At 38.2% G+C, this 14,656-nt stretch overlaps 1 long non-coding RNA gene across 2 annotated transcripts; it reads right to left on the bottom strand.

Moving 5' to 3' along the window:
- Positions 1–2,248: 2,248 nt before the first annotated feature.
- On the bottom strand, positions 2,249–12,478 carry LOC148673306 (uncharacterized). Of its 2 annotated transcripts, XR_015936193.1 has the most exons (4): positions 12,404–12,478; positions 4,488–4,599; positions 2,824–2,926; positions 2,249–2,421 (listed from the first exon to the last, which is right to left on the bottom strand). It is a non-coding gene; the product is annotated as an uncharacterized LOC148673306 (long non-coding RNA). The 2 variants fall into 2 exon arrangements; XR_015936192.1 differs by lacking the exon at positions 2,249–2,421 and having other exon boundaries at positions 2,752–2,926.
- Between the last annotated feature and the right edge of the window lie 2,178 nt (positions 12,479–14,656).

Below are 14,656 nucleotides of genomic sequence, written 5' to 3'. Positions count from 1 at the left end.
TTAATAGGGGACAATATACATCATTAATAGTCAGACTGTTTATTTTGTTAAAATGAATATTACATGTAGTATGTGCTCTAGAAACTTATAGATTATAGATATTAAATATTGTAATACTTTTCTACCAATGCATTATTTAGGTTATTCTTTTTACATTTATAGTACTAAGCACAAAAAAACTAATTTGGAATATGTTTAGCTTCCAATGTATTTAAAGGTATCACTCACTAATTAAAAACTACTTTATTTTTGTCAATGTATGTTATTCATAATCAGTGAATGAATTAGTCATTACTGAATTGTGTGAAAGATGAAAAATGAAAGTACTGTGGCAGGCCTGTTCTGGTACACCCTTAATTAAATGCAGGTGGGCTGGAGCTTGAGGCTCCCAGTGATGTTGCTTGACTGATTGATGGATGTATTGTATTCTGTATGCTTCATGCACATGATCACCCAGCCCGTCTGTCTATCCTGGTGCCAACTTCCACCTTTACCAACTCTCCCACCTTTGTGTCTGTTAGACTTCCAAGGGGAAGAAGAGACTTAATGGTGAAGAATGAAACATCACAGTGAAGACATCAGAAAGAGACAGAACTTGCGTTATTTGTGTTTAAACTATTCTCTGCTGTTTCTTGGTGGTTTCAAGTGCTTAATAAAGTCGTTATTTTGAAATCATAATTGACCTTGCTTCTCCATTCTTTATGTATTGCCTGTGGCTCATATGCCTTAGAATGTTGGCTCAGTACTTGTTCAAGCACATCACGGAAACTAAATGCAAGTACAGCAATACCACTGCATTTATTTCTCCACTCTTTCTGTACTGTATGTATTGTAATGCTGTAGTTATTTCTAGACCTAATTTCTGCCTCTTAAGACAGTGTATGAAGTTAACTCGATGTTCTGTTATTTTTAAGTTAAAAAATTAAGAACATAAGGTCTCCCAATGTGAAGAGCTCATTTTGTAGATTGCACCTAAATGATACAAGGATCTAATCCAAATATTTGTTGCAGGCTATCAGCTTCAGCAACGCTGAAGTACTGTAGCTTGTTCTTTACTTCATGGTTTTAGATGCACTTCCTTAATCGTTTCTACTTTTACTCCCAAGTTTGATTTACTGTTTATTATGAAGATGTCTATGGAGTTAATATAGTCCTGATTCCAATTTATCTTGATCATGTCCTCAGCTCTGACAGGGACAGCAGAAAATCTTTTTGTATAGCAACTGCTAATCGTGCAGGAGCTCTCAATGTGCCTGGTGTTTCATACATATCCTGTAGCACTGCACACGCACAGCCTACTTCATCTCCTCAAGCCCTGCCAACATACTGTTGCCCATTAATAACTCACCAAAATCAAAACGATCCTCAAAATCAATAAAACAATACAATGATCTCCAAGGCCAGTCTTACTATCCTCTAAACTTTTACCAAAGGACTCCTAAAAACATTCATGAAAACGAATGTTAGAAACATAATGTTTTTACCACATCAGCAGCAGCAGAAGAGCCTTTTCTTGATGAAAGGCAGTTTAAAAAGACAGAGCAGAACCAAGTATACAGTAATACAATTTTTTTTTCCCTGATGCTGGAGAATCCTGTATTACGAATAAAAAGGTAAGTTTATTTTCGTTTTGTACAGTTATGAAGGTGGGATGTTAGAAAGGAATAGTGTCAAGTCTGTAATAAATCCCTCTTCACAGGCCATTAGAGAGTTTTTGTTACCACTGAGGTTTTGCATGTAACTCTGGTACCAGTCCCTATTATCATTAGTGACATCTTAACCAATGGTGCAGCCAACTCACATGTGGGGATTCTGGAAACTCTGCGGGGCACACAGCCAGGGGGTCTGGCAGCAGGTGGGGACACCACTATCAGCCTGTCCTCCTCAGGCTCACCAGGCCCATTAGAATGGGTCAGTCGTTGTCCCGCTACACTCACATCTGAGGTCACCCCTACAAAACAAGGTCAAAATTTCTCAACACCCTTCAGAACTGTCACCCTTTTCACCAATCTCACAACACCAAAGCCCACAGTAGCAGACGCACTGACACACACAGCAACCTCAACACAAGGAGGGCAAATGCAAAAACAGACTGAGAAGAATAATCGGCAAGGTCTTTATCCTCTTTATCTCTATAACTCTAACTGAGTCCCAGCAGACAGGAAGTTTCAATCTCTACTGTGCTGTACTGTTCAAACCTAGAGCTACTAGGTTACTTTCAGTTTTGCCTAGTTTCACGGATGGTTTCTCAGCACACACTCATACACACAAGCAAACTCATTCAAACAAATGACAGGCCAGCAGCTCCAGCTGTCAGCACCTTGGTTGGGGCTGTCCTCCACTCTGGAAGCAGCCATCAGCCTTCTGGAGGGGACTCCAGCCAAGCGAGGTCTTGCTACTAAAGGAGGGGAGTTATTGGACCTGCAGACAAGACACAAATGGAGACACAGTGGAGAAAAGTGAAAAAATAATAAACACTGCTCTGTCATCTTTACAGAGTTCGAGCAGTGTTGTCAACTCTGTTCACTCCCTTGCCAAGTTCACAATCCTGCTTTGAAGCACATAAAACAACAAAAGATGCCAGCTTGAACAACAACCTATCTTTATCAACACTCTCCACTCCAGCCCCCACAAAAAAACAGAAAAGATGTTCATAAAAGTAGGAGGCTACCTGTGTGGCAGTAAGCAAAAACAAAGTTACAAGTTTGGAAAACAAGCTTCAGTGCACTGTTTATGAAAGCCACAACCGTCTTGAGCTGTAAGGGCAGCATTTTAATTGCTCTGAATGTGTACATTTCTGAGGGCCGTGTGTTATGGACAGACCTGGGTTGGGCATTCGGCGGCACAGGTTTGATTCCATTGGAGAAATAGCGAGAACGCACAAGCGTGGCTTTAGTTAGCACAGGGCAATTCTCACGGGCTTCACCTGAAGGACAAAGTAGGAAAGGCATTCCTAAAAAATTATAAAAGCAACTAGATCACATTTATTTTCTAACCACTTTATTTAATTTAGTGTTGCAGATAGCACACCAGGAAGTGAGACACCAAGACAGCAATGCTCATCACTGTACCACCATGCTGCCCATCAGATCTACACACTTATCTAGGATCCCCAGTGCAAGAGAAACCTACATATAGTTATTCCTAATAACTGTATATCCCAATGCAGACTTGATCAGTTATTTGGAACTAAACTATGGAAGAACCCAGGAAAATTCTACTGAAGTTTCTACAGATTTTAACTCAGTAAAAACTCATCCCCAGCACTGGAATACCACTGTGCCAGCTGAGCTCTTGATTAAGCTAATTCAAAAGTAGTTGGATACCATCAATGCTCAGTTTTTGAGTTTCACACCTGCCTTCTTTCAAGTAATGGACTGAATGAAGTGATTGGACCTTTTGAGATTAAATTCACATTGCAGTCTACAGTATGATACAATGATTGAAATCACCTGGTTTAAGTCTTTGACAAAGTGGCATCACCAAATACTAATTAACATCATACCATCATTTTGTCTCCTGTTAAGAGATGCTAAGACACAAATAAGACAACTACCACTTAATAAGAAAACTGAGGGCAGAGTAGGTGGAATTTTATTTGTCAGGTTTTTTGTTGCATAACATATCCATAGCAGAGTCTTTGAAACCAAAGTCTAAAAGTAGAAACAGGTTGAAGAGGTCAAATCACCAAATAAAAAGAATAATTCAGCCTCAATAATTTAGAGATCAGACAGAAGGAAAAGTAAAAGACACTCCAGAAGCAGGGTTGAGAAGCATTACTTTAATAGACCGATCAGTAAATATTAATCTCTGAAGAGGAATATTCTTACTCTCTAGCTTGATGGCAAGATCAGAACTAGCTGCTGTTTTGCCATGAGAGGGTTTGGGACAGGGAAGAAGAAATAGAAGCAGAAGAGGACAGATGCATTGAAAAGCCAGGAATCAACACAATAGGTGACCACACAAACACCAATAATGGGAATCAGTGCACTTTGGCAAAGCAGGTTAATCCCATCAAAGCTCTGTTAATATAGTCCTGATTCCAATTTATCTTGATCATGTCCTCAGCTCTGACAGGGACAGCAGAAAATCTTTTTGTATAGCAACTGCTAATCGTGCAGGAGCTCTCAATGTGCCTGGTGTTTCATACATATACTGTAGCACTGCACACGCACAGCCCACTTCATCTCCTCAAGTCCTGCCAACATACTGCATGTTACTGACACAGACTACTCCCTACCAGGAGCACATGTCTTTTTCCTCACACAAGGAGGGAAATGTACTTCACTTTCCTTTACCACACCATGGTCAGAAATGTTTGGAATGATTTTGGTGGAGTAATTGTGAACCTAAATTACTCTTTTTTCTCTGGGTTCAGAATTAGCTAAAGAATTCAAAACAGACTGTACACACAGTGATAACTACAGATCTCAACTCATCACTCATCTTGAAATTAAAAGTCTAGGAAGCATAAATCAGGTACTTACCAAAGTGTTTGGCACGTTTTGCATTTTCCTGACTTATATTCATTGTTCTAGTGAACTGCAGGTCTTTCTCAGAGGAGCCACTCGGTTGGGGAGACCAGGGATCTCTGTCCATCTGAGAGGCAGGAACAATGAAGTTCTCAGTGCTTGTTAATGCTTAATGTTTGATTTCAAGAAAACTGGCATAGTTTTTGTAGTAAATGCACGTTTTGCTAATTTCCATATCTTATCTTTTCCATGTACTGTAATTGAACCTTAATAATATCCTTACATATTTTAAGTAGAAAGACTGCAAGAGACATTTAAATCTGTAGATCATTTTTAGTAAACATGTTGACAGTTAGCTGATATAGTGATCATTTCTATTTAATTTAAGTAGAGGTCTTGGGCTCATCAATCCCACTTTCTTTTCTTTGGAGAACATGAACCTAAGGACTGCATGCAGAACAGTAGAAACTTATGCAATATCCTTTTCTTCCACAGAGTCCAAACAGTAAACTTCTCTTTATTTCAATAAAATGTCAAAATTCGGACAGAGAGATCACTGGTTCCAGTCTACTTACTTAACACAGTTTTCATTACAAACTATTCTGATTTACTTCATTATAAATGACGAGTACTGAAACTGGCACTCAATCAAAACTCCTCAAAGTGTTGTGATGTGTTATCAGTACTCAACTCAAGCATTACAACGGTAACATCGCATATTGATAGATGTAATGGAATGTATAAATCAAACATGAAAAATATGGGATTACAAACAATCAGACCTGTATGGAATTTCCTGAATCTCTTCTTAATGATTTTATAAACCAAAATGCAGCACACTCTAAGGAGGCAGTTCTATTCTATAATTTACAACTGGAGACACAGTAATAGGGGGCTGTACTTACTGCTAACATTGTCTATTTGCTGATTGGTAATTGTAGAGTTTAAAGGCAGCATGTTTATAAAAGAGGAGTGTTAATTCAAGTCAACTCCTTGATGATTATAAAACAACATGAAACATACAGATTGTAATCTGAAGAACAAAGAGAAGCCACCCCTAACTGTATATAGATCCCATTTCTAGCTGCTACTTCAAGGAGCCCAGATTGGGCCTTAAGACACCTAACTAGGAATCCTGTTGAAAGCACCCACAGCTCTCCAAAGTAACAAGCAGCCCAGCCATTTTATTGAAGCATCAATACCACGGCATTTTTCAAGAATTAATTCTCTTTTAGTTTCAAGTTGCGGCTCTTTTGCTACAAAAAAATGGTTGACCCCATCTACACTCCTTGGTTTTTTATAAACTGGAATATCTCTCACTACTTTTGTTTTTGGTTGGTTTTTTCTTTTTTCATTTTTATGAATTCACCAATCCACTGAACTTTAAAAGTGTGAACATTTAATTACCTAATGTAATTTTAGAGGTATGGTGAATAAAAATGAATGCAGTATTATAAATGCGATTTTACTAGTGTTGTAAACCTTATGTATAGTCTCAATGCTGAAGGGAGTAAGCTACACACTTCATGTTGTACCCAAACATTCTGTTTGTAATTTTATTGTTCTAATTTGACCATTAAAGAATCAACATAAACACCCAGATGCCTATAGTACAATCCTGTCTGGCGATTGATATTGCCCATGTGATATGTATACCAAGGCATTAAAAATCTATCAGAAATAAGTATTGGAATCACTAGCATGATCAATTTGTATAGGATATAGGATATGTTTCTATTTCCTCCATGAACCGCTTTGGACTTGTCTAATACTGGCATCTTAATTTCAAGATTTTTGAGTATGTATTTGAGCTAGAAATGGTGGAAAAACAGTATATGTCGAAATATTTCAGAAATTCCAATAAAAACAAAAAGGCCGAATCAGTGTGATTAAATAATGACTATTTGAACGGAAGTGATGATAACTGTGAAGCTGCATTAACAGTATAATGTATATAGCATATAACTGAGAGAACATGTGGAACAAACATTAGAAGACTCAAGGCCCTCCAGAAATTGAGTCTGACACTCCTGATTTAAAGAACTGTGCAAGTTACAAATTTAGTCTGCAGTTTTATTTTTTTTAAAGAGATTCTCAATTATTAATCTTTATTTTACATAGCAGTTTTCAGAAGACATTGTTTTCTTAGGAAAGTGCACATTCACGAGAGATAATTTCACCAAATAAATCAATATACAGAAGACAATATACAGAATACATCATAAGATCTACTGTATGTGACTGCCAGGGTCTTAAGGTCAGATCTGAAAACAGACTACAAGGTGAGACTACTAGAAAGCCACTGCAAGTGAATGAAGTAAGCACACATCCAAAAGTAACAAGACCAGTGCTCGAATTCACACCCCACTCTTTACTCGTTATCGTTTTTGGATATGTTTGTATTTCAATTTATAAAAATATGAACGAAGATACTGCTTTGCTTGAAAAAAACGTTTCTGTTGCTGCGATCCTCGGACAATGATGCGTTTGCGACTTCCATCTCTTACAGGCGGTCGCATCGGTTCACCACGTGCTGGAAAGCGTCGCTACACCCCCATGCCCTCACACGAGTTTTTACAAATCTTGAACTGAACAAATTAACATCTTTATTGATATACACATCGATTTTTATCAAACGAATTAGCTGCTTTCAGGATAGTAAAATGGGAGCTCTTAAAAGGGCACCGTTTGCATGATGTTTTACTGAAGCTGGTCTTAATGGAAAATCGACAGAGATTTCTGCTGACACCCAATGTAAAAAACAGTATTTTTTACCACTTTGGTTACACAGTGTAGAAAACCGGAATCTAATTTAGAAAATAGACTTCGCCTGACCTTTACCAGGTTGCAAGGTTGCAGATGCGCAGTAACCACACAAAAATAAAACTCTGTCGCTGCCATGCATGTTTTTTTTAGCTAAAGTAATAACATTTGAGAAACTACGATCAATTTAACCCCTTGAGCAATGCGTCACTCTCTCAGTAATAATGCAATTGTGAGTTCAGAGATGAGACTTTGATTGCTGCGTGGCGCTTTACAGATTGAGAACGTGACCTACATAAGACGCGATCTAATACAAAATTAATACAAATTAAAATAAATTTGCAAGCTGGGAATTTGGAAAATGCAATTCCAATTACAAGATCCGACCTCGTTCATCTTTTTTGTGGAGTTAGAGTCGCGTTTTGAGATGAAGAAGGTGGAGGAGCTGCCACTGCGATGAATGTTTCAGTGAGGAGGAGTGGGAGATTTTTTCTTTTTTGTATTTCTTCTTGACTAAAAAAAGGTGCAAATCTGTTATTTTGGCGTAACACTATCGATGCTCCACCATCGTAATTATTCCCGTACTGCCCGTTCCACCCCTTAGTGTAATCAATGTAAGTTAATGCTTACGTGGCCTAAAAGAAACAACTAATACATTTTGGCTTTATTTGTTAACATGCCTGTGATTTTAAAGCCCATGGCAAGAGTTTGAAAGTTAAAACAGGTTAATTGAACTGCTGATTGTCGGGCAATTCAGACACCATTCCCTTTTGGGGCAAAGCACTGTATGCAGCCATATAGGTCAGGAAAAAAATGTTTAGAAAACATTGAAAGAACTGTATTCCTAAGTATGCTTTCAGCCCTAAAACACAGCCATGCCATCAAAAACTGTCTACATTGTATGGGAATAAAACCCTAACCCTAGTGTCACGCTGGGGCTGACTGCGGAGGATTGGGATCCAATGCGGTGCTCTAGGAAGGGATACCTAGCTTGGGGTTTTGTTAGTTAGGGTTAGGGTTCAAATATTTCTCAAAGGCTTTTCACAATATTACACTCAAAGAACTATATTCCTACAGATGCAGCCATTCAAAACGAGCGGATTATATTGCGGTAAAACGTGGTGGGAGTGTCCCGGAATAACACGGGTTATCGTATAATACCGCAAGTAAGATATTAGTGTCCGGAATTACCGCCAGGTGGAGCTAATAAAGCTCAACCTCTCATGTACAGCGTTTGAGCTTTCGCCATCAAAGTCTTTACAGAAGATATTACTCATAGTATTTATAATGAATGACCTTGGACAAGCTGTAAACTCAAAGTATTACCCTGGTCCACATTCTTTGTAAATCTAAAGACTATTGTTTTCTTTGACAAAAAATAACGCCACAGCATTTCATTGATCCAATCACACATTTGTTTCCAATCATACAAAGTAATTCTTGAGAATCTCCGATTCACCATGCCTTTCACATGCTCATTAAAGATATTAATTTAGGAACAAAAATATTACTGTATGTAAACTGTACTGTATATGGATGGTCTTGGTATTTGAAAGAAAAAATGCACACCAGTATTCCATTTCTCCCTAAACATTTTAAGAATCAAAGTCTTACATGTGGTTATTTTGGAAACGTTTTTACTTGCTCCTTGCTCCTTCTGACCATGTTACTGTACGTTTATACAGTATTCAGTACTTTGTGAGAAAAGTGATAGTTTTAAGCTTTTCTGTGAATACGCTCGATACCAGAGTAAACAGAAGCATACTTTTAGAATTTAAATTAATAGGGAATATAATATGGAATCGCATATATAAAAAAATTATTAACAATATAATTATATTCATGTACTGTAGCACAGTAGTATATACACATATCTATTGATGTGTACGGCTGTTTCACCACTTGTTATGTGACTGTCTCAGTAGCGTGATGGTTTAAGTGCCTGACTTATAAGCAAAATAACCCAGCTATCGCAATGAGTTTTCTTTTATCAAACATTACCTTGAAAAACGAAAATAGCAATATTATGGACACTCTATTGACTTTTTTATATTTCTAAATATCACAACATGTTCGAATCTAAGTCATTTATTAACAACAATGGATAGTTTCAGACTGTTACCGATATCGTTATCATCAATATGTGAAAAAAGTGAATCCTGTTTTTTTATGGTCTGTAGCTCAAATCCTGCTTAACTAAAAATTAGACACAAGAAGCGTATTATTGGACAATGCTGTGAGGCTAAAGAAATCAATAATAATATTAATTCAAAGATCTAAATATATTTAACACATACTGTACGCCTGACTAGAGAGTGTGTCTGCTCGCCTGCACGGTGACGTCACCATCTTTCACGTCACACCGTCTGTGTGGTGTGACGCAGTGGTGGCCGGGCGCGGTGAGGTGCAGGAGAAGGGGTGTGTGCGGGTGGGTTTGTGGGGGTGTGTGCAGATGGGGCTGTGGGGCCCGGCGGGTCCTGGCTGTGGTCTGACCAAAAACTCAAAATAAGATACAATCGACAGACATTCCTAACATAGACATATCATAAAACATTTACATGCTGTGAATGTCTGGCGATTGTACCTGTATCTTATTTTTAGTTTTTGTTTTGTTTCACGTTAATTTTATACGGGAGAGTGTCATAGAGAAGACTCCCTTACCCCCATCTTGATTAAAATCGCAAACGTGTGTTTCATAAAATACTTTTATTTTTCACAATCTGGCAATGCCAGACGGAATCCACATTCGCTGCGGAAAAAACTGCCTTGGAGATCAGAACATCAAGGAAGAAAACAATTATTACACCCGGCTTTTCAACGTAATTGCTTTAACTTGCTAATGTGTTACTGTAACAGTCCGGGTGTGGCAAGCCTCTAATGTCTCCCGATTTGGGCAAAAGGAATAAAGCTTTGTTTGATTTCTGAAACCCTTTCTTTATGTCCTCAGTTTTCTTTTGACGTTTCATTTAACATTTATTTGTTTGTTTTGTGGTCTGGGTAATTGGAGGCTACGGTGTTATGCTTCCTATAGTGATATACGGCCGTATTGAGCAGTATTTCTTGCGTTAAGAAAGTTAGGTGTTAGCATAAACTATTAGTAATCAATAATATTAAATTTAGCACTGTAATAAATTGTGCTAATAATAAATTCTATTCTACTCTGAGAACATAGGTGGGAGGAAAAATGCCCATGGCCTTTTCACTGATAAACTTGTTAACAAAAAATACACTATGCTTAAGAGTTGTTCAATGGTTTTTTTTCAGCACAGCACAGACTGTGCCTGCTAGAGAACCACAATTCACACTCAACCACATCACAGATCACAGATCAGTCCCAGTGTGTGAGATCCTGCTGTTTGATCTGTGCTTGATCTTTGATCTGAACCAGTTCTAACCATTGACACATTTAGCCAATTTCTGCCTGGAATTTCCTCCCCCTTAAACATTTGTTATATCTCTGCAGCAGAACATAGCAAGAGCCTGGTTTCGGGTCTTAAATTGAAAACAACCCCCTTGGCTTTGAGTGTGAACAAATCTCTTATATTTCTTAATGTGTCCACTCTGCAGACAAACATATGAAAAAACAAAAACAAAAACAGTAGGCAAAAATGTTTTTTTTTGTTGGTATTCAGAGGTCAGAATTTTCAATTCTAGGCCTGTCAGCGCCCTGGGGATGATTTGAAAACCTTGTTCTGGGTGACTACTAGCTTGGATAAAAATCTGGGACAAATTGATCAATAAGAAAAAATTCGACATCATGTTTTGAGAAGACTGTACCTGGAATTAAATTTCAGGCCTATAATAAAAAAACATAAACATATTGAAAATAATAAGAATAAAAAACATTAGACACTGCTAAAGAGCCTTTATCTGCTGTTATGTAATGAAGAAAACCTCAGAGTTCACTTCCAGTTTGTAAAAAAGGAGCACTGAGAAGACACTGATAAAAAACTGATTGATTAGCCCTTCTGAGTCAATGATTGACAGCTAATAGGCAGGCGGAATGAAGCCTGAGGCTTCTAGGGGAAGTCTTACCCCCTAAGGCCTCTGAATGGCTGAAAATACAATGACTGACAGCGCTTTTTACCAATCAGATCGCCTTATTTTTCGCGGTCCTTCTTCACACATTTACTACAAAGTCAATAACGTTCAATAGCCTCCAGGTTTGGAGATAAGATAGTCTGGGTTATTTTGGATATACATCATGCTTCAGAATAAGGTAAAAAAAATGGGATATATATATATTTTTGCTGTTTTTTGCTTTTGCGGTTTTGTTGGTAAAAAGGTATGATATTAACATGTTGTGCTGGCCGGGTGTTTTTATTGGGGTTCTGCTAGTTCTTTAATTTATTGGTTTACTGCACAATAGTGTCATATCTGTGGAATAAACTTTATGGTTTTGTTGTGATGATATTGGAGAATACGTGCATATGAGAAAATGTGTGGAGCTATTTGAAAAAATCTTGCGTTTGTCTTTTAAAAAAAGAAACGACACGATCCGAAAGCTTACCTCTGTAAATATATTAATATCGAGTGGTATTAAATGCAACTTTTTTGTATAGACGTAGCCTGGCAAAGAATAATTAGCACAGGACACAAATATAATTTGGGGGTTCTTTTTTTCTAGGTGAGTATGTGGTCAGATCTGTTCTTAGTTTTAAAAAATAAAAATAAAAGAAATGACATATAACGATATTTTTATATACACAAAATACGGCGCTGGTTCTTTCACGCAGAGGGGAAAACAAAGAAAACATGTTTAGTTTGACAGTTTTTTACATTCCATCTGACCGTTACAGAAACGCATCTACACTGAACAACAAAAAAAGAAAGAATTGACATTACAGAAATAGGCAGGTCACCTCACCGAGAACTACATTACGACAATAATTAGTATAAGACTCACAATTGCGCACACTTAACAAACGGTGCTAAACATAAGTCTCTGTAAAGAATGAAGGAACAGAAAATACAAGGAGCATGTGAAACCCATTACTTACAAATCAATAAACAGATATCCCTAGCCCGAGAAGTTGTCTAAAAACTGGCTACCGCCTCAGTGTACTCCGTTAAAATCTAATACCCCTCTTGCTAATCTTGTCTCAATCCTATGAAATACCGATTAATACTCAATTAGGGTGCAAATAGGGAAACAACACCGTATTTACCGTTACAACTCTCTGTAGTCATTTCGGGTTCTTTTTAACGGTCGCTCACTGCCTCTTAGTCCCTACTGCCCATGCGCAGAACGCTGAACTCAACTGACAGGAACCGCGAGCTAAGAGGTAGCGCCATCTAGTGGATTTGGCAGAACAGGCCGCTCTTCACCACTGGGTCACATAGATGACACTTTTCTAAAATGTCTTTAAAAATAAAAGCGATTACAATTGGCACGACTGTTGACTTTTCACGATAACTCCTAAAGTTATGAAAACACTTGTGTGCGTACAAAATACATGTGGCTGTTTCCACAGCCTTCACTGTCGTCTTTAAGCCATTTGTTGACCACGCTAGAATATTCTTCTGTCCATATCTTTGGAAGGGAAACGCAGAACCAAATGCATTTTAAAGACCACGACATGTGAAAGTGTTCACAGCCTCCACATAAAACTATCACTGAGCTTATTCTCTTTTTTTAAACCTCTGTATTCTCGTCGATGCACTGTAAAAAACATCCTGTAAAATTTACGGTAAGAAATTGGCAGCTGTGGTTGCCAGAAATCTACCGTAAAAAAATGTTTTTAACATCATACCATCATTTTTTCTCCTGTTAAGAGATGCTTAGACACAAATAAGGCAACTACCACTTAATAAGAAAACTGAGGGCAGAGTAGGTGGAATTTTATTTGTCAGTTGTTTTTGTTTGCATAACATGGCCATAGCAGAGTCTTTGAAACCAAAGTTTAAAAGTAGAAACAGGTTGAAAAGGTCAAATCACCAAATAAAAAGAATCATTCAGCCTCAATCATTTAGAGATCAGCCAGAAGGAAAAGTAAGACACCCCAGAAGCAGGGTTGAGAAGCATTGCTTTAATAGACCGATCAGTAAGTATCAGTCTCTAAAGAGGAACAATCTTACTCTCTAGCTTGATGGCGAGATCAGAAGAAGCTGCTGTTTTACCATGAGAGGGTTTGGGACAGGGGAGAAGAAATAGAAGCAGCAGAGGACAGATGCATTGAAAAGCTAGGAATCAACACAATAGGTGACTGCACAAACACAAATAATGGGAATCAGTGCACTTTGGCAAAGCAGGTTAATCCCATCGATGCTCTGTTAATTAGTATTTGGTGATGCCACTTTGTCAAAGACTTAAACCAGGTGATTTCAATCATTGTATCATACTGTAGACTGCAATGTGAATTTAATCTCAAAAGGTCCAGTCACTTCATTCAGTCAATTACTTGAAAGAAGGCAGGTGTGAAACTCAAAAACTGAGCATTGATGGTATCCAACTACTTTTGAATTAGCTTAACCAAGAGCTCAGCTGGCATGGTCGTATTCCAGTACTGGGGATGAGTTTTTACTGAGTTAAAATCTGTAGAAACTTCAGGAGAATTTTCCAGGGTTCTTCCATAGTTTAGTTCCAAATAACTGATCAAGTCTGCATATGGATATACAGTAATTAGGAATAACTCTATGTAGATCGCTATTGCACTGGGGTTCCTAGATAAGTGTGTAGATCTGATGGGCAGCATGGTGGTACAGTGATGAGCATTGCTGTCTTGCAGCACTGGGGCTCTTGGCTCACTTCCTGGTGTGCTATCTGCAACACTAAATTAAATAAAGTGGTTAGAAAATAAATGTGATCTAGTTGCTTTTATAATTTTATAGGAATACCTCCTACTGTGTCCTTCAGGTGAAGCCTGTGAGAATTGCCCTGTGCTAACTAAAGCCACGCTTGTGCCTTCTCGCTGTTTCTCCAATGGAATCAAGCCTGTGCCGCCGAACACCCAACCCAGGCCTGTCCATGACACACGGCCCTCAGAAATGTACACATTCAGAGCAATTAAAATGCTGCCCTTACAGCTCAAGACGGTTGTGGCTTTCATAAACAGTGCACTGAAGCTCGTTTCCAAACTTGTAACTTTGTTTTTGCTTACTGCCACACAGGTAGCCTCCTACTTTTATGAACATCTTTTCTGTTTTTTTGTGGGGGCTGGAGTGGAGAGTGTTGATAAAGATAGGTTGTTGTTCAAGCTGGCATCTTTTGTGGTTTTATGTGCTTCAAAGCAGGATTGTGAACTTGGCAAGGGAGTGAACAGAGTCGACAACACTGCTCGAACTCTGTAAAGATGACAGCAGTGCTTATCATTTTTTCACTTTTCTCCACTGTGTCTCCATTTGTGTCTTGTCTGCAGGTCTGATAACTCCCCTCCTTTAGTAGCAAGACCTCGCTTGGCTGGAGTCCCCTCCAGAAGGCT

The sequence above is a fragment of the Lepisosteus platostomus genome, chromosome 4, assembly GCF_059453375.1.
Source record: "Lepisosteus platostomus isolate fLepPlt1 chromosome 4, fLepPlt1.hap1, whole genome shotgun sequence".
In the NCBI taxonomy this organism is placed as follows: Eukaryota; Metazoa; Chordata; class Actinopteri; order Semionotiformes; family Lepisosteidae; genus Lepisosteus; species Lepisosteus platostomus.
The sequence above is the reverse complement of the archived record's forward strand: the minus strand, read 5'-3'. Positions and strand labels throughout refer to the sequence as shown.